The following is a 20,803-nucleotide window of genomic DNA, read 5'->3' as shown; positions in this document are numbered from 1 at the left end:
GAAGCCACCGACTTTTCAATGATCAGTCGAGTCTCAGCTTCCCCCGAAAGTGCAGCAAGTAGCATTGGCCACAGCACAGACACCTCCATGCCCATCTGAAAGACAATCAAGGCCTATTTTATTATCAAGAACAACTGCATCCAGAAAATCTAGGAATTTTTGTTGGGCAACTATTGCTTTAGCCACCGATCTTATAATATCTGCAAGAGTTGAGAAGCACCCAATCAGAGATTTTTTAGTACTTACTCCTCGCCAGGGCAGCAGGAATCTGCCAAAGGAAACTAATTTTGAATGATGAATGAATGGCTCCTAGTACTCCCCGTTTGGGTCTGCGGCTCAAGACCTGGAAGGTGACCAGTAAAATGTAACAATCTGTAGACCATACAGACTGTTTTGTTCTGGTCACTGTTGTGTTGTATCCCTTTTCCTCTTTTTTTAAAAGTATATTTTATTGATTATGGTATTATAGTTGTCCACTTTTTCTCCCCTTTAGCTCCCTCCAACCCACACCTCCCCTCACACCAATATCCCGCACTCCCCCTTAGTTTATGTCTATGGGTCGGACATATAAGTTCTTTGGCTTCTCCATTTCCTGTACTATTCTTAACTTCTTCCCGTCTGTTTTGTACCTACCAATTATGCTTCTTATTCCCTGTACCTTTTCCCCTATTCTCCCCCTCCCCCACTGATAACCCTCCATGTGATCTCCATTTCTGTGATCCTGTTCTTGTTCTATTGTTTGCTTAGTTCATTTTTGTTTTTGTTTTTGTTTTCATTTTTAGGTTTGATTGTTGATAGTTGTTTGTTGTCATTTTACTGTTCATATTTTTGATCTTCTTCTTTTTCTTAGAGAAGTCCTTTTAACATTTCATATAATAAGGCCCTGGCCCTGGCTGATGTAGCTCAGTGGATTGAGCGCGGGCCTGCGAACCAAACAACTGCAGTTCGATTCCCAGTCAGGGCACATGCCTGGGTTGTAGGCCAGTTCCCAGCAGGGGACACACGAGAGGCAACCATACATTGATATTTCTCTCCCTCTCTCCTTCCCTTCCTCTCTAAAGATAAATAAATAAAATCTTTAAAAATATAAGGCCCTGGTGATGATGAACTCCTTTAACTTCATCTTACCTGTGAAGCACTTTATCTGCCCTTCCATTCTAAATGATAGCTTTGCTCAATAGAGTAATCTTGGATGTAGGTCCTTTCCTTTCATGACTTTACATACTTTTTTCCAGCCTCTTCTTGCCTATAAGGTTTGTTTTGAGAAAATAGCTGATAGTCTTATGGGAACTCCTTTGTAGGTACTCCTACAAAGGAGTAGGTAGGTAGACACCCCTTTGTCTCTTTTTCTCGTGCTGCTTTTAAGATTCTCTCCTTATCTTTAATCTTGAGTAACTTAATGATGATGTGTCTTGGTGTGTTCCTTCTTGTGTTAAATTTCTTTGGGACTCTCTGAGCTTCCTGGACTTCCTAGAAGTCTATTTCCCTCACCAGATTGGGGAAGTTCTCCTTCATTATTTTTTCAAACAAGTTTTTAATTCCTTACTCTTCCTTTTCTCCTGGCACCACTATGATTTGGATATTGGAACATTTAAAGTTGTCCTGGAGGTTCCTAAGCCTCCTCATTTTTTAAATTCTTCTTTCTTCTTTCTGTCCTGGTTGAATGTTTATTTATTTTTTCTGTTCCAAATTGTTGACTGGAGTCCCAGTTTTCTTCCCTTCACTGTTTGTTCCCTTGACATTTTTCTATATTTCACTTTCCAGAGCCTTCACTTCTTCCTCTGAATGATTGAGATAATAGTCAACCATTTATGTGAGCATCCTGATTACCAGTGTTTTGAACTCTACATATGATAAGATAGCTATCTCCTTGTTGTGTAGTTCTTTTTGTGGAGTTTTGATCTGTTCTTTCATTTGGGCCATATCTCTTTGTCTCAGTACACCTCTTATGTTGTAAGGGGCAGAGCCTTAGGTATTCACCAGGGTAGAACTACCCACCTCACAGTGTTGTATATGGGAGAGGGGTCAGAGAGGGAACAATATTGCTGGCTCGGCTCTCACCCCACTTTCAGTCACTTCTGCTGCTATCCACAGGCAAATTGGGTCCCTCTTGTGCTAATTCCTGGGTGGGTGGGTTTGTGTATGTTCTAGGACCCTGTGGGTCTCTCCAAAGAACTCTCCTGTGAGGCTGGAGTTTCTCCCCCTACAGTGTCCCCTACAGTATTTTACAGCCAAAGGTTTTGAGACTTTAGTTTCCCATGCTGGAGCTCTGGGTTGCATGGTTTGTCTCATTCACCAGTTGTTCCTCCTGGTGTAACTGCATGCAAATGTGGGACCACCCAGTCACCAGCCACAGCCTCACCTACCCAGCCCATAGCCTTGCCACATATCCTCTCTGCCCTGGCTGCCTGTCTCTGCCCCGTCCTAGCAGTCTGAATAAATGTTTCTTATTAAACTTCTTGGTTGTCAGACTTCCATACAGTTCAATTTGGGGGTGGTGGTGGTAATTGTACCTACAATTACTTCATGGGATTTTGAGGAATAAAGATGTTAATATTCTCAAGGCTCTTAGAAAAGTGTTTTGCATAGAGTAAGGGCTCAGTATTTTTTAGCTATTGTCACTTGCACTTAGAGACCTGATTGCTCACCTGTATTTTTGTATAAGCCAGTGCTTATGACTTAATGCATGATGGTGTTTGAGGACACTGGACATTTTTACCTTCAGGGGCCTCTTCTTCAATTAAAAAAATTAAACATTTTATTGCATGACCATGTTGGTATAAACATACATGTAACTCAAGCTGGATTCATTATTCTATATTTGTTATCATTGTATACCTTTTTTTCCTTCCAATTTTAGAGTAAATTGGAACTACAACATGTCTGCAGTCCCCTAAAAGTATCTTGGGCCCTGGGCACTGTGCCTTCTGTGGGCAGCTCAGACAAGTTAGAGCCTGTTGGCTAAGTTGGTCCCTTTGTAAGCCCTTTCGTCTTTTGCTGGAAAGCTCTTCCTTTATCATCTTCTTCCCTTGATCATTATTCCTTTTCTTGTTGAGCATCTCCTCTTCGTCATTTAAGACTCCAACCAAGTTTTCTTCTTAGCACAGTCTGTGGTTACCACAGTATTATAATAGTCTATTTACCAGTCTGTTTCCCAGGCTAGACTATAAGGTCTTCAAGCTCAAGAAACACTTCTGTCTCCCCAGTACTAAGCACATTATAGTTAAGTCAATTAATTATTTAATGTGGTTGGGTAAAATGTGTCATAGGGAGAGAACAGCCTGGATTAGGGGCCCAGCAGCCTTGAAAGGTTCATTCCAGAAACAGGAGAGGGTTAAGGACAATGATTTTATTCCCATTTTCTGTTAGCACCTGAACACTGGTGGATTTCAAAACACAGAAAGAACTTGACACTTGACACTTGAGCGTCAGGGAGCAAGAGCTTTACAAGACAGTTGCCAGCGCAGTGGGAACTCTCCACTGACTCACATTAACAAGCTCCGGCTTCATACATCACACTGAGAACAGATCCCTAAAAGCTGATCTGCTGCCTCATTAGAAGCTAGTCGAATGCTTTCAGTATTGAGTAATGGGTTTGGCGGAGCAGGCTCTGGGAGCAGAACAGCAATGAGGTTCTCTGCTAATTTCAGAGGTTGTGGCAAGGCTGGTGCAGAGAGGATCCTTGGCAAGGGATCCTTGTGGCTGGAACTCCAAGTAAAATTCTCTACATGAGGATGATCCTGCCTGCTGAGATTTCCTGCCGTAGCATCTTCCCCACAAGGAAAAACATGCTTTATCTCACAGCACCGTCCAATCTCACCAGCCATTGTCTGGTGCAGAGGGCTTTCAATTTCAGGTGCCTGGGCATCTTTTTGAGCCTGCAGACCCTGGGCCCATTCCAGAGCTTCAGAGTCAGTGGGCTTGGGAAGAAGCCCAGAACTCACAGGTTTAACAAGAAGCCTGGGTAGATAATGTTGCAGATCAATTAGATTAGACTTGAAGAACAGGGATGCTGCTGGCTAGGTAACCTTTGAATGAGCAAGAATCCTTTCTTCTGTACTCTGGCCCCAGTGTTTTTTGTTTATAGCTTTTGGCTATCCTTTCATGGATGCCTGGAACATATAGTCAAGCATTCAAGGAGCCGGAAATATTCCCTGTCCCAAACCTGAAGCCACCATCATTTCTCTTGCTCTTTTGGTTTTAGGGGTTGGCACATGGGCACCTACAAAATAGAGTCATGTCTCTCTTTTCCAACTCGGAACTGAGTCCTGAGCTGTGCAACCCGCTCCCTGGAACTCTGCACTGGAGTTTCATTTACTATTAAGGGCTCTAATGAGGAGGGACAGGCAATTATTATTATTTATTTCACTAATTAGCCAGATAATCATTCATTTCGAAACTATTCAGGGTTGGAAATCTGTTCATTTTGTGCCCTTTATGTAATGTGGATTCATGTTATTTCTTCCCTCTTTCCTTTACAAAACCAGCTGCTCTGTTAAATGAGGGGCAAAGGTATGGGGTGAGAAGGGGGAATTAAATAAGGAGCAAGAGATCATTTCTGAGCTGTGAAGATAATGCAACCAGGAGCCAGAGTCCATAAAAACATCACCTTTCAGTCTCCGAAGACATAATGCTTGATGATAACCATAAAACATGTTAGTGCAAAATAAATTGCTGTCCTATTCAAATCCTTAAACGTACCACCGTGGATGTCACTGGAGATATGCAACTCTTTTTTCTGACCCCGAGGTATATTTTATCATAATTTGTAGGGTGGGTGACAGCCTTGTACACATGATTGCCTTTTCCTGCTCAGTTAGCTTGTCAAGGTCAGAGTCCTTTGGCCTTTTATGAATGTGGGGCTATTAAGAAATGAGCAGGATAACGAAACAGCAGGGAAAGGAAACTTGATTTTTCTTCACTAATCAATACATTACATTTTCACAGTGTGTCCATAATAAGCAGCCATTTTGCTCTCCAGGCTATTTCAGGGGTGGGAGGGGATGTTGTTGTTTTGATGCTCTGCATCCTATTTGTGTTGTGAGATGGAAAGAACTTCTGGGTGGTTGAGATTCATCTTGAGTGTCACAAAGTGAAGTGTTCACGGGCACTTGCACTTTCAGGTCCAGTTTTTTTAAAGATGGAAGGAAAATTACAATTGTAATTGTAGTTGGTGCTTCCTCGGAGTGGACAAGCAGTGCGATACTGTTTCTGTTAGCGGGGCCTCCTGGATGCCACCCGGGTAGATTAGGCTGAGAGTCTGCGTTTGCTTGTTTCTTTTTTTTTTAATGATTCCCATTTTGAGAGTTTACACCAGATCTGAGGCTGATAGAAGCTGTAACCAAGCATCTCAATCCAAGGAAATGTGACATGGTGGCCATTTCTCATGGAAATGGAAACCCTTGGTAAGCACTGAGGTGGGGTGGGAGGAGGCTCCCAGCAAAAGATAGAGCAGCCTCATCTCCTTAAAGGATGACCTTGCTCCCTCTCACAACTTAACAATATACTCTTCACCTTTACATACTCCTCAGTAGGTTAAAGGATTCAACGTCAGGAACTTCTAGCCCAAATAACTCTTTCCCCTTAATGGGTTTCTATGTTGTCAGTAACACCAGGAAATTACTCAAGTCTTTTTTTGGAAACCCAGATTACATTTTTAATGTATTTTATTGATTATGCCATTACAGATGTCCCATTCCCCCCCTTTATTCCTTTCCACCCTGCACACCCCTCCCCCTTTAGTTTATGTCCATGTGTCACAAGTTCCTTAGACTCTGTATTTCCCATACTATTCTTGCCCTCCCCGCTGTCTATTTTCTACCTACCATCTATGCTACTTATTCTTTGTACCTTCTCCCCTCTTCTCCTCCTCCCACTCCCCTGTTGCTAACCCTCCATGTGATCTCCATTTCTATGGTTCCCCTCGTGACCTAGCTGTCCTCTTAGTTTGCTTTTGTTTTAGGTGTGGTTGTTAGTAATTGTGAGTTTGCTGTCCTTTCACTGTTCCTATTTTTATCTTCTTTTTCTTAGATAAGTCCCTTTAGCATTTCATATAATAAGGGCTTGGTGATGATGAACTCCTTGAATTTGACCTTATCTGAAAAGCACTTTATCTGCTCTTCCATTCTAAATGAAGGCTTTGCCGGATAGAGCAATCTTGGATGTAGGTCTTTGAATTTCATGACTTGGAATACTTCTTTCCAGCCCCTTCTTGCCTGTAAGGTCTCTTTGGAGAAATCAGCTGACAGTCTGATGGGAACTCCTTTGTAGGTGACTGTCCCCTTATCTCTTGCTGTTTCTAGGATTCTCTCTTTCATTTTAATGTTGGCTAATGTAATTATAATGTGCCTTGGTGTGTTCCTCCTTGGGTCTACCTTCTTTGGGGCTCTCTGAGCTTCCGGGACTTCCTGGAAGTCTATTGCCTTTGCCAGATTGGGGAAGTTCTCCTTTATTATTTTTTCAAAAAAGTTATTTACTTGTTGCTCTTCCTCTTCTCCTTCTGGTACCCCTATAATTCAAATGTTGGAATGTTTAAAGATGTCCTGGAGGTTCCTAAACCTCTCCTCATGTTTTTGAATTTTTGTTTCTTCATTCTTTTCTGTTTGGTCATTTTTTTCTTCCTTTTGGTTCACTCCCTTGATTTGAGTCCCAGTTTCCTTTCCATCACTATTGGTTTCCTGTGCATTTCCCTTCATTTCACTTAATTTAGCCTTCATATGTTCCTCTAATTTGTGACTAAAATCAACCAGTTCTGTGAGCATCCTGATCACCAGTATTTTGAACTGTGCATCTGATAGGTTGGCTATCTCTTGGTCATTTAGAAGTATTGGCTCTGAGCTGTTCTTCTTTTTTTAAAAAAATATTTTATTTATTTATCTTTAGAGGAGAAGGGAAGGAGAGAAGGAGAGAAACATCAATGTATGGTTGCCTCTTGTGTGTCCCCTGCTGGGAACTGGCCTGCAAGCCAGGCATGTGCCCTGACTGGGAATCGAACCGTGATCCTGTGGTTCATAGGCCCACGCTCAATCCACTGAGCTATGCCAGCCAGGGCTGAGCTGTTCTTCTTGAGCTATAATGTTTTGGTCTGTTCATGCCTGTTATGTATGAGGGGCGGAGCCTTAGGTGTTCACCAGGGCAGGGTGACCCAGTCACTGGGTTGTGATGCTGTATGTGGGGGCAGGGTCAGAGAGGGACAATGGTGTTTGTTTCACTCTCTCTTGGATTTTTGTCCCTTCTGCTGCTTCCCACGAGCAAATTGGGCCCTTCTGGTTCTGGTTCCTGGGTGTGTGGGCTGGTGCACCCTCTAGGACCCTGTAGGTCTCTCTAGTGAACTCTCTGTGAGCCTGAGAGCTTCTCCCGGCACCTTGACCCCAAAAGTTTTTCCAATTGGTGCTTTTAGGCTTTATTTCCTGGTGCTGGGGCCCTGGGTTGTGTGGTCTATCTCACTGCTTGCTCCTTTGCCTGGTTTATCTGCATGTGAATGTGTGACCTCAGTCAGCCAGCCACCTTGCAACCTCACTGGGTCTGCCCGTTGCCACCCCACACCTGGGATCTGCCAACTGCTGCCCGTGCACCTGGGTTGGTCCAGCTGCTTTTTCCTGCCTGACCCCTCTCCACCAGCTGCTGACTCCACCCCTCTTACTGGTCTGGCTGAATGATTCGTTGTTGTCAGACTTCTGTACAGTTTAGTTTTCTGTGTTTTGGTTGTGTTTTATTACTAAAACTTTGTTGTCTTTAAACTTGGTTGTGCAAGGAGGCACAGTGTTTCCACCTATGCTTCCATCTTGGCCGGAAGTCCTCAAGTCTTCATAAAAGCAGTCAAAAAGGCATAAACATGTCCTTGTGCAAAAAAATTCAAGAAACCATTATTCCCCAGGTCTTCAATTGCCCCTGCTAACCTTTCAGAAGCTCTCTCAGAAGGTGTCCTTTATGCCCCAGTGTTGTGGTGTCGTCAGGGTTAATTCTGATAGGAGCAGCAGCAGGGAAAGTGTCCTGGTGTCATCTAATCTACCATAGCAGTGATAAAATATTTACTGAAAAGAATAAAAGAACTTTAAAAATAAGAAGCTCTTTACAGCCCTGGCTGGTGTAGCTCAGTGGGTTGAGCGAGGGCCTGCAAACCAAACAACCACAATTCGATTCCCAGTCAGGGCACATGCCTGGGTTGTAGGCCAGTTCCCAGCGGGGGACACACGAGAGGCAACCATACATTAATATTCCTCTCCTACTCTCCTTCCCTTCCCCTCTAAAGATAAATGAATAAAATTTTTTTTAAAAAAGGGGAAAAAAGAAGCCCTTTACAGCATTGAATATATAGATCCTAATATGTTAATTTACTTAAGTTGAACTTTGTACTCTATGTAGAAGAAAAATAGAAGAAAATAAAGGAAAGAAATCTCACTATTTAAAAGTGAGATACAATTACTGAATCCAAGAACGACTTTAATGTAGTTCTGACATATTAGAAATGAATTTGATTATTTTAAATAATTCTGCTCTATTCTTGAAAGTACATTCAAGAGATGTAGGGGAAAAATAATAATGTAGGCTTCTCCTAAAGATCATCGTATATTGACTTCCACTGACTGCATGATATCTAAGACAGAGATAATGGACAAATGCCAGAGGTCAGGTTGTGTCCTAGCCACTTAAAAGTACAGAATTTTGTATGACAGAGGCTAGAAATTAAAAGTTAAAAAAGAAAAATGGCTGTAATGGGAAATGAAAATGAGATTGGACAAGGTAAGCTGACCTCTCTCTTCCCACTGTAAGGCCCGGTGTTTAGCATGACATTGAGGTGGCTATAGGAGCATCACCTTTCAGTGTCCAGGGGCCCAGACAATGGCAGTGTCAGCAGCTGGGAGAGCACTCACTCCCCTCGAGACTAGACTCCCAAAGCGGCACTTTCTCCAACCTTGAGAGACATACAAGGTGTTGTCCAAGTAAGCTTTATAAGCAGTGACTCCAATTTGGCAGAAATAGAGAACCTGAGGTTTATGTGATTTTCAGGTAAATGGGCTTGAGGAAACCAAAATATGTTTTCCCCATCAGTCTCATCAAATACGGTTTTTCCTCTGACCTGTGCATCAGAGTATTTCATGGGCTGTTCCTCCTCCTAGAATGTCCCCCCACCCCCAGCTTGCTCCCTAACTCCACTGAGGACTCTGCTCTATCGCCACTCATCAGTGCTGTCCTCCTTCCCCAGCTGACTTGTTGAGAACAACGACTTCTGGCCACTCTCTAACCACACCCTCCATTTCCCCCTTTTTTTAGCACTTGTCATCATTTGATGTAAAATATTTATTTTTCTTCTCCATTAGAAAGTAAATTCTATGAGGGCAGGGTCCATGCCGTGCAGAACCTCCCAACAAGCTGGGTGTTGCTCGCTGCTCTATTAATCCCCATGCCTCAAACTGGGTCTGCTATATCATAAGAACTCGGTGAATGCTTGTTGAGTGACTGAGAGAATAATAACAATAATAGCTTCCTTTTCCAAAGGAATAACAGTGCTAACTTTCCCTGTGCCGAGCTCCACATAGATTTCCCCATTCACATCAGTGCCCGCCATCCACAACGCACCACCAGCTGCATCAGTGTGTTTGGCAGCTTGTTTTACAGATAAGGAGACACTCCTCGGGACTCCACCTGCACCAACTCTGCTCTCGGGAATCCACAGCTACCCTGAGAGTATTTGCACGCTCTGCCTTTTCCTTCATAAAGAATTTGCTCTCACACACAGATTTAAAAGAAAATGAAATTAAGAAAGCATCAATATTACAAAAATATTAGTAGGAAAGAAGAACTTGACTCAGAAGGATTTTCATTTCAACAGGCTTCTTGGAAGGGACCCTTTGCTTAGAGTTGCCATGTTTGGGGACGGGGAATGCAGGGTGCAGAGTTAAATTTGAATTTCAGACAATCCGTGAATGATTTTTTTAAAGTTATGAGCATGTTCCGTATGTGGTGCGGGACATACTTGTGCTAAAAAATGATATATTATTTTTCTGAAATTCCAATGTAACCAGACATCCGGTGCTTCCTCTGGCAACTTAGCGCTGAATTTCAGACAGACTCTTTACTGACCCTGCCTCGGCTGCTTTTCATCTCTAACAAGACAGAGCAGAAAAGAGAGTATTGAAAGTAATAGTAGTAAAAGCAATTGGAATGACCCCTGCTGTCCTCCAGGAACTGTGTGCCCTATGCATACATCATTCTTAGTCTTCACAAGAACCCCACAGGTAGATACTATCTTCCATTCTTCCGAGGAGGCAGATGAAGCTCAGAGAAGGTGAGTAATCTGCCTCCGGTCACATTTCCTTTCAGAACATTTATCACCCGAAGTAAACCATTTTTTTGGTCTCCTCCACTAGAAACTAGGTTCTATGAGAATAGGGTCTGTGCCCCTGAGATTGTCTGGATGCCCAGTTCCTTCAATTTTCCACGGCCCTACTCTGTCCTTAGAAGTACTAGGTCAGGGCCAATGCACAGCAGGAGAAGCCATTCCCAACCGACCCCCGGAAGAAGCTGCCTGGGATCTGAACACCCATCTCTAGTTCCTTGGTCCTCACGTCTCGAGCAACTTTTATGCCAAGTCTGATCTACCCTGCCTCCCCCCACCATTGAGGTCATTGAGACACAGAACTTCTTCACCATTACTATATTTTCTTGGTTCACTTGAAAGAAAAACTAAGGATAAATAGAAAACAGTAACAGCTTGTGCTGTTTCAGTTCCAGAGTTGCATGCATTTTATTCTAAATGACAATATTTAACAACAAAATTGCTTCATTTCAACCTCATTGCATTCCTTCAAGAGGGAGTACTATAATTTAAAAATAATAAATGCAACAGAGTGAATATATTGCTTTCATTAATCCCCAATACTGCTTATTTTCAGCACTTTTAAATTATTTGGGTGTGCTCAATAGATTTAGTTGAAGTGGAAAAAGAATCATTCACATTTCAGACCATTTGCAATGATCAATTTATCTGCTGTTTTCCAAGCCAAGTAACTGAACTTCAAAGTTGCGTTTAGTTTGAATGATTTCCTCCCCACCCCCTGCTTGGTATGAAACAGTGAATTAGTCAAGTAAAAATGTATGTGGAATTGAAGGTGCTATAAACAAGGGCATCATATCTCTGAGTTATCAGCCAATGTAGGTGATGTTGATTGCATGTCGTGGTACCCAAGGACATCTAGAGCAGCAGTGGAAACTTTGTGTCTCTGTGCCCAAAATGAAGTGAAAAATTATGCAATAACCTAAACATTTCACTTCTAACCTGTCCTTTGCTTGAGTCCCAACTATTTAAAGGGAAATAGGTAATTGTAAAATCTTTTAAGTGTCAGAACTTAAGCACTAAATCGCAGGGTTTCAGAAAGACACTGAATAATTCTTTAGTATCAGCATCTTGCAAATATCGCATCCTGTATTTTTCTCTGCTGCATCAGGCAACCCTTTTCAGGACCAAGCCCCTGCATCTTATTAACTTGCCTGGCGTTGTTTCTTTCACATGGCATGGTAGTGATGAGTTGTAGTGGCTGGAATCTATTTAGTGATTTCTATGTGCTGAGCATTATCCTGTGTGCTTGATGCTTATGATCATACAGTCCTCACAACAATCCTGTCAATGAGGCATGTTGTTACTCCATTTTACAGAAAAATGAGGCTTGGAGAGGTTAAGGTATTTGCCTAAGATCTTGGCAAACATGCAGTGGTTGAGGGGGGTGCTTGGGGTCTGTACAAAGACATTTCTGATTTCACTCACTGTTATGCTCTAATTAAATGAAAACAAAGGACCAATTTCAGATAAGATTATGTGTCAAACTTTTCTTTAAAAGTACAAATGACAGTCTTCATTTATATAGACATAATTCAAGTTTGAGTTTTGCAATGTGTGTGTGTATTAAGGTGCACACTCGGAACTCATTAACAAACGGAGTAGCTCATTCCCTTGTTATGAGAAAGAACATCCTAACTATAGCAAAAATATAAATTCAAGGTGTGAAATGCAATGGAAATAATTGGACAGAACTTCAAATGAGTGAAAGCAGCTCCCAAACAATTAGTTGTTTTAAACTCAGTAAAATTGCTGTTATATCATCTAATTTTCGATTCATTATGGTTGCCCTGAGGTGTTTGATTTTAATTTTGGTGTTTTTGAATTGTGGATTTGCTTGAACGGAGCCTCCATCTCCTAATTGGATAATGAGCAGGTTCATTTGCAAATGGGACAGGTTCCATGCTGAGGGTCTCATCATAACATTTCTTCTTAAATTTCTATTGCATGTAATTATTGAAAAGGTGATGAAACAACATTTTGAAAAAATCGAGAGAAGAAAGCAGTGCTTACAACACAACACAATTATTTTCAGTTTTGCACATTTGTTTTTCTATTACTGATTTCTGAAGTTGCCAGAACTGACAGACACTCCACATTACTTGTTAAAGATGAATTCATGGTTTCTGTTGAAAAGAATCTGCCTACGTTGAAGAAAAGGCACATTAGGAAGAAAACCCATTGTGCATTTTGAGGCAATTCTATTTTTTGTTCTTTTTTAAAAAATTCTATAAAGAAGGTGTGCCATGAAGTGTTAGGCAGTTTTTCCTTCTTTCACCATAATTGTTCTCTTTATTGTAGAGGCACTGAGGACCTGAGAACTGATTTTTGGAATCAGAGATCTGGAGGTCCAAACACCTGCCACAGAATTTGCTGATGGAGACCGAAGTCAGGGGGGTCTCCTCCGTCCTCCCACACTCATTTGTTGAGCACCCACCAGGCACTGGGTTAAGTACTAGAAATGAGCAGACCCATAGTGAATTTGAACTTGCCATGCTGTGACAGAAGTCTGAGTTATTGTGGTTGGATAGCGGCGTGGTGCTGATGGGCTAAAATCACTAATGTCACAAGAGGCAAGGTCAGAGGGTCATTATTCTTCCAAGAGAGGCTTCCTTGACCCAGGACAGGTCATTGTCCATGTGTGCCAGGAGGAACTGTGGATCACCTGGCCACAGTCTTCAATCAGTTAACATGATTCCTGGAAATGAGAAGACTGGTAAAACATCTAAAGGAAACAATAATTTGCCAGAAAATTAAGAGAATTCAATTGCGGCCCCAGGAGAGCTGCCTTGTTATGTAATACAAATTGTTCAATCATAGACTCAAGCCAGCGCCTGTGGAAGAGCCAGCTAGCTACACTCGTAAGACGGGAAATGATTTACATTTGGAAGCCACAGCTGGTATGAAAATAAACATTGAATCAGTTCCTTCCTCTAAGTCTATGTTCCATGAGAATAACTATGGTAGGTGACATTTTTCACATTTTAATTGGTGTTTTGCTGATTTTATCAGAATTTCTGCTGATCAAAGCAAATTGGCTATTTATTTATTTTGCAATGAAGCTAACTGTTCGCTGCAAGTTTAATGTACTGTAATGAATTTTAAATATTCTCCTAGTCAGATTACAAAGTGTTTGAATCAAGATGTCCTTGTTACATTTAAATTTATTAATTAATCAAATGGACAAAAGGCAACTTGCAGATATAATGTCATATTTTAAATGGATCTGAATTGGACCAAAATGTTGGGCCTGCATTAAAAAATGTCAGGAAAATGAAAATGTTTTCCCCTGCAGTCTGCTTAACCCACTCCTACCTGCTTGGTTTTTGGACATATGATAAATACTTTCATTATTAGTTTATTTTCATAGCTCACAGAACAATAAGTTTTTATGTTATTTACACTCCAGTGACTTTGTTTTAATTGGCTTCTTTTATGTTGTTTATATAAATATAAATCATACTGGGTTTAAAAGTATTAATGGTGCATTTTATGTTATAATGCTGTTTTTATCTAGACTAGCACTGCGTAAATTCATACTACCCATGGGTAACTGTGAAGGAGCATTACAAAACCTACTTCTGAAGTTGAAGCAAAGGCTCTCTGAACCTTAACACAACACATGCTGAGGATGAAAAGATCCACTGAATCACACTTCATCTGCCTTTGAGTTAGAAATTAATCTATCAAATATTTCTAGAGAAAAATTCCCAGGTCTGTGTGCTTGGAAACAACTTAGATTTGTTTTTGTATAACAAAACAATGCCAAAGAAACATTTAAACAACACTGAGCATCATGGTGGGTGAAACTATGCCAAAAGCCCCCAGAGAAGGCGTTGGCCAAGAAGCTGACCAAAAAACAGGTCTCTTGGTTCCGTTTAAATGTTCGCAGTTATAGGATTTTCATAAATACCCCTTTAGCAATCTTCAGACCTTTTTCTCTCAAATCCTAGTATGATGCTATGAGTAAGTAGAATTCTCTTATGTAGCTCACATTTCTAAATAAACTTTAAGGTTTTATAGATATTTAGGCTTTTCCAAATGACTCTGTGAATACTGGCCTCTTTACGTGATGAAAGGCATATAAAAGTAAATGTTAATGAAAGATGTGCTTGAATGGACGACTGATGTCATTTCAGCCGATTAAAAATGATGCGCCTTCGGGGTGGGGTTGGGAAACAAATAAACCAGTGTGGTAAGTTTAAAAAAACAATAATAGTATAATGTGGTGGAAGTGGTGATTTCATTTTGCTTTATTCAGGGGGACTTAGGTAGCCACCTGAAGCACAGCTGTGATCTTGGTGGTGAGAAAGAGGGAGTGGAGAAGGACCAAATGCTTCTTGAGTATTCATTTCTGGAAGGTCACTCAGACCCAAACACCGGCTTTCTCGTTGAGAGGCATGTGGCCTGAGCTGGGTCATGCACCTTTGCCCCTGCTTTAGTGTGTGCTGATTTCAAAGCGCCAAAGACAGTCAGAACAAGATGACTTCATGATTTTACTTTTCAGGGTGGGCCCCTGAGAGAACTCTTGGAATCAAAGAGATCGGTTTCGCTGGAAAGTTGGTCAAATTATTCCACCTCTCTTGGCGTGGTTTTCTCATTTGTGAAACAGGGGCCGTGGTAGCACTTGCACTTGGGGCGTTTTAAGAAGTCAATGAAATAAGATACGTAGTCTTTGCACATGTGGAATACCCCGTTCCTAATGCATACTCAATAAGTCGTTACTATTATAATGTCATTTCAGTATCCTTCCTCTATACAAGTTTGAAAGGGTCTCAACAGCTAGATCATTCTGCCAACCATGGCATGTTTTAAACTCAGATGGAAACGCCTTGGGGAATAACAAATATTTATTTAGTGAGAATGATGTCGCCAAAGAGGAGACTCTGTCTGGTATCTAAAGAAGTACTAAAATAAGTACTACACAAGACACCAGGAAAATAGCTCGTACACTACGGCAGCTGTTCTCAGAATGAAACGAACGATTGCTCTCTGCAAGGGTGCATGCTGATCAGCTGGGTTACAGAAACAGGGACAGTTCAATGGGTTCGCATTGCATCGGATGATGGAAAAGATCATAGTTTACCTTAAATTGCTCTTTCAGTTTACGAAGAACTTACATATTTTCTCACTTTGTCTTCACACCAGCCCAGTGATGTTGTTCAGAGATAATTGTCCCATTTACTGATGAAATCATTGTGTCTCCAGGAAGTGAAGGGGTTTGCCCAAGACAGACCGTGTACCAGGTCATCCTTTCTTAGAAGGAGCTGCCGCAGTAAGTAATTTAACCTCATCAAGCAGCTAACAGTTATTTAAAACAATTTATTTAATCCTTACAACCATCTATGGATAGGCATACAACTATTAAGCACTTATTTCACAGATAAGAAAACAGGCACAGAAAAGGGAAGCAGTTTGTACACTAACATGTAGTTAGTCAGAGACCTGGAATTTGAAGTCAGAAACTCTGGCTCTGAAATCTATGCTCTTTACACTACTCTCTCCTACTTCCAACGGGCCAGAATTGAGAATAATCTGTGGTTCTCAAACTTTAGCAAGCTTCAGCCTCACCTGGAGGGTTTGTTAAAACACATTGGTGGTACGCACCCCCAGAGTTTCTGATTCATCAGGTCTGAAGTGAAGCTCTGTAATTTGCATGTCTACCATGTTCCTGGGTGACTCTGACGCTGGTGGTCTAGAGGCCTTACTGTGCGAATCATCGGTCTAGACTAGAGACACAAAATTCTAGTCCAGACACACCGTATACCTCAAGACTCTTTGGCCTATGAAAGAGTGTTGGTGAACACCTGACTTGGGGGAGGGGACTGCATCTGGTACTCCCAGGAGGCTTATACCTCAAGGCTTTACTAGCATCCACAAAATACCAAGGTGAAGCCTCCTGTTTGAATGCTTATAAAGGACTCCCCTATCAAAGCTCATTTGTACAGTTATGGTCATTCTTAGGGATAGTGGTAGAGATGGGGAGCAAGGAAAATCACATGGATCCCCTTGTGATTATCATATACGTACAGTTAAGGTGATTTTCAAAGGAAGTCTGAAAATGGACAGGAAAAGAACCAATGGAAGAAGTAGAATCATCAGTCTTTTCCTTTCGTTACACGGGTCGATGAGAATTATAGGAGGATTTTATGTATTTGGATCTGCAGAACCATGACTGCTTTCCTAAGATTTTTAGCAACATTGTTATTATTTTTTTAAATTTTTTTCTAGATTTTATTTATTTATCTTTAGAGGGGAAAGGAAGGAGAGAGAGAGAGAAATATCAATGTATGGTTGCCTCTGGTATGTCCCCTGCTGGGAACTGGTACGCAACCCAGGCATGTGCCCTGACTGGGAATCGAACCATGATCGTGTGGTNATGGGGAGCAAGGAAAATCACATGGATCCCCTTGTGATTATCATATACGTACAGTTAAGGTGATTTTCAAAGGAAGTCTGAAAATGGACAGGAAAAGAACCAATGGAAGAAGTAGAATCATCAGTCTTTTCCTTTCGTTACACGGGTCGATGAGAATTATAGGAGGATTTTATGTATTTGGATCTGCAGAACCATGACTGCTTTCCTAAGATTTTTAGCAAGATTGTTATTATTTTTTTAAATTTTTTTCTAGATTTTATTTATTTATCTTTAGAGGGGAAAGGAAGGAGAGAGAGAGAGAAATATCAATGTATGGTTACCTCTGGTGTGTCCCCTGCTGGGAACTGGTACGCAACCCAGGCATGTGCCCTGACTGGGAATCGAACCATGATCGTGTGGTTCGCAGGTCCATGCTCAATCCACTGAGCTACGCCAGCCAGGGCCTCAACATTATTATTTTAATGTCCAAGGTGGCAGGTTGGTTACACTGCTTAGACATATCCAGACAGTAACGAACTATTTTATTCATTAGCTGAGGTGTTGCAACAAAAATAACACAGCAATAAATAATATAATAAACACTTTGGACTATTATGCTCTGCTGTTTAATATTAAATGTAGTTACCCAGCCCTGGCTGGTATGGCTCAGTGGATTGAGAGCTGGACTGCAAATCAAAGATTGCTGGTTTGATTCCCTGTCAGGGCACACGCCTGGGTTGTGGACCAGGTCCCCACTTGTGGGCATGCAAGAGAGGCAACCAATTGATGTTTCTCTCACAGGTCAGTGTTTCTCTCCCTCTTTCTTCCTCCCTCCCCTTCTCTCTAAAAATAAAATAAATAAAAAATAAATAGATGAATAAATAAATAAAGGTGGTTACCCAAACTTCTCCATTTTATGCATTTATTAAACTTCATACAAAAATGCACTTCTCTAGCAATGTAATAATTGATTACACTGTTTATTCAAAAAAGAAATTAAGTCTGAAATGGCAGTGATCTGCCTCTGCATGGAGATCTGGTGCCTTGGCCCCCACCTGCCTGGAATCCAAGCAATCTGAGCCCATAGGTACCACCAGCACTACTTACTATGGGGGACTTACATGTAGGCACTTGTCTTTGTCAAGTTCCACAAATCTCTGGGGAGGACAGATGTACTTTGCCAGCTTGGCTGAGTATTCTAGGCATTGAATATAACCGAAGAAATAAGTAGTTGGCAGTGAATAAAACTTTGAACCCAGGCCATCTGTTGCTCACTGCAATCTGAGGACTTTAGTCTCATACAATGTGGTATTCTGCATCATTGTGACCACTTCCCTATCTCACAGAGATAATTACACTCAATTTCATTTTTTTCAGCCATTTACCATTGGCTTTCAACAAGCAGTGTGGAAATCAGTGGGCGGAAAGACCTGGTACTTACTGAGTTTACTTTCAGGCTGTTGGCCTACCTCATTGCTCATGACATTACTCATGTAAACTTTAAATCTTTTGCTTTATATTTGTGAAATGTTTCAAACATGCAGAAAATAATAGACCTAAAGTAGTCATGAAAACTTTACTTTTTGCCTGTCAGTTTCTTTTGAAAAAGAAAGTTTTAATTACAGATTAACACTCCCCCCAATTCCACTCTTTCCCCTCTCTCTAGAAATAACCAATATCCCAGATTTTGTACGTATCTTTTCTGTCCATTTTATGTGCACTGTTAGTGCATGTCCAAGTATCTATTAATAATATGTAATATTGTTGGAGAGGTTTTTAAAAGTTCCCACTAAGTGTCATTAAATGCACCCACATTTGCAACAGTGGGGTCTCCATGAAGAGATGTGAGAAACTTGTGCTGGGTATTATGTTGAGGCCTATTTTTCTCTTGGACACAATGGAACATAGAAATATTGTTCCCCTCTGTGCAGTGGTGGTTGGAAAGCTGAACACTAATTTGTCTACTTTCATTGTGCCTATTTACTTCATCTGAATAGTTACTTCCCCTCTGCCTACATTCATTCATTCATTCCTTTAAACTTGTTGCATTTATATTTTTGTAACAAGATCCACTTTAAAAATATTTTTGAGCTTCACTTCTTCCTCTTCTGTTCAGTGTTTCCTCCAGTTATGTACTAGTTACAAGCAGCACTAACCGCCACCCCACCTCTCTTGAGCATTGAACCCATGACAGTTGGTAGGGTTTACTATATGCTAAACATGACATTGTGTTTAGCAAAATAAATCTGATAGGTTTATAATCCAGGTGCATTATCTATCAATATCCAAGAAAACAAATGCTTATGTGCAATGGATTTCTGTGTTAAAACACTTCCTGCCTAGAGTGGACCCCTGTAGTTTATTCCCCAGTCCAAAAGTTGTTTTCAGTAGTAGAAAGAGCCTTAGGATAGCAGGCTGATGAGTACACGTCGTAATATTTTTATAATTCAGAGCCAAGATGATTGCATAGTAGAGAAACAGAAGCCTGAGGAAGCTATTAACAATTTAAGAATTTACCATTTACAGTTAGTACAGGAATGTTAATTCCATTTCCAAAGAGAAGTGTAAAAATGGCATGTGCTATGACTCTTAAAGATATACTTTGTATAGCAGAATATTAAAATCTCAGAGTTTGGCGTTTTACCCTTTGAGATTTGCTAAGTTTTCCTCCACCTTATAGTTAAGCAAAACTCTGGGATTCTTTTTCCCTAAAGGCAGTCATTCTAAATGCATCTGAACTCATTTTCTTGGGGTTATAATGGCCAATTTGAATGGCTGTGTTAGCCTCAAAGATAACCAAGGGGTCCCCCAAATTTAGGCAGGAGATAAGAGTAGTTATACATTAAGTTTAATATAAAAGAACATTTTCAAACAGCATAGAAAAGTTTGCTCAAATAGGGGTAAATGTTTCTATAAGACATTGCTCCATAAGAGAAATGAATACTGATAAATGTTTTTAAAATAAATAATAAATATGAATTTTAATATTTTATTGATATTCATGTGTTCGGTTAAGCCTGTCTTTTTTCATAGTCATCACATCATAGCTCTAATATCTGTACAAATTATTGTGTTGTTAAATAATATAGCTTTCTTTATTAATACAGCAATCATAATAATGTGATATTACCTTATTCATTTATCCTTTTGTTCATATGCTTATATATAAAAATATTGACTGAGTTCATATTGTATTATAAACACTCAAGTACTAGAAGCATGAAGATGAGAAAGATTTGTACCATGCTGTCAAGAAACTGACAATTTTTTGTAAGTGATAGAATTATAAACAAACAATTACAGTAAAATGTTGTGACTGATAATGTTGATTAATACAGAAAGTGTGTGGAAATACCAGTAAAGAGGCAAGTGAACTTTCCCTGGGAACTAAAACATTGGCAATAGCTGTTTTTGCGATCTAGTCTACTGTGCTGATGCCAGCACTGGTGGGTGCCATTTTGGACCCTCTGTCCTACTAATGCCAGTGGGTGTGCCCTGCTGAAAGCCCTGCCTGCCCCTCTGTCTCAGTCAGCCAGCCAGCCAGCCACACTGAGGTCAGCCCCAATCACCCAATGCACCTGCAGCAGTGGTAGCCTGCCACAGCAGAAGGGCACACACAGCCTATGCAGGAAACAACCCTCAAGGACCTGGGTTTGGTAGCCAGAGGGGCCTGTGTGCCAGGCCCCACAGCATATCTCCTACATAAGGTTACATCAAAGCCAGGAGATATCGCTGATCTAAAACACAAAAACGAATGCAGAAGATTAGGTAATATGAGGCAACAGAATAATATGTTCCAAACAAAAGAACAACACAAAACCTTGGAAAAAGAATTGGAAAGGAAATGGAAATAAGCAATCTACCTTATACAAAAATCAAAGTAATGGTATGAAGATGTTCACTGAACTTGGGAAAAGAATGAATGAACAGAGTGAGAACTTCAAAAAAGAAACAGAAAATAGATCAATAAGAAAGTACCAATCAACTTACATGATGGAATACTATGCAACAGGAAGAAAGAAGGAGCTCCTATCCTTTGTGACAGTTTGGATGGATCTGGAGAGCATTATGCTAAGTGAAATAAGCCAGGTGGTAAAAGGCAAATACCA

This window comes from Sturnira hondurensis, unplaced genomic scaffold (genome assembly GCF_014824575.4).
Source record: "Sturnira hondurensis isolate 20B ecotype Veracruz unplaced genomic scaffold, ASM1482457v3 Scaffold0008196, whole genome shotgun sequence".
NCBI lineage: Eukaryota > Metazoa > Chordata > Mammalia > Chiroptera > Phyllostomidae > Sturnira > Sturnira hondurensis.
Note: the sequence above shows the minus strand (reverse complement) of the source record.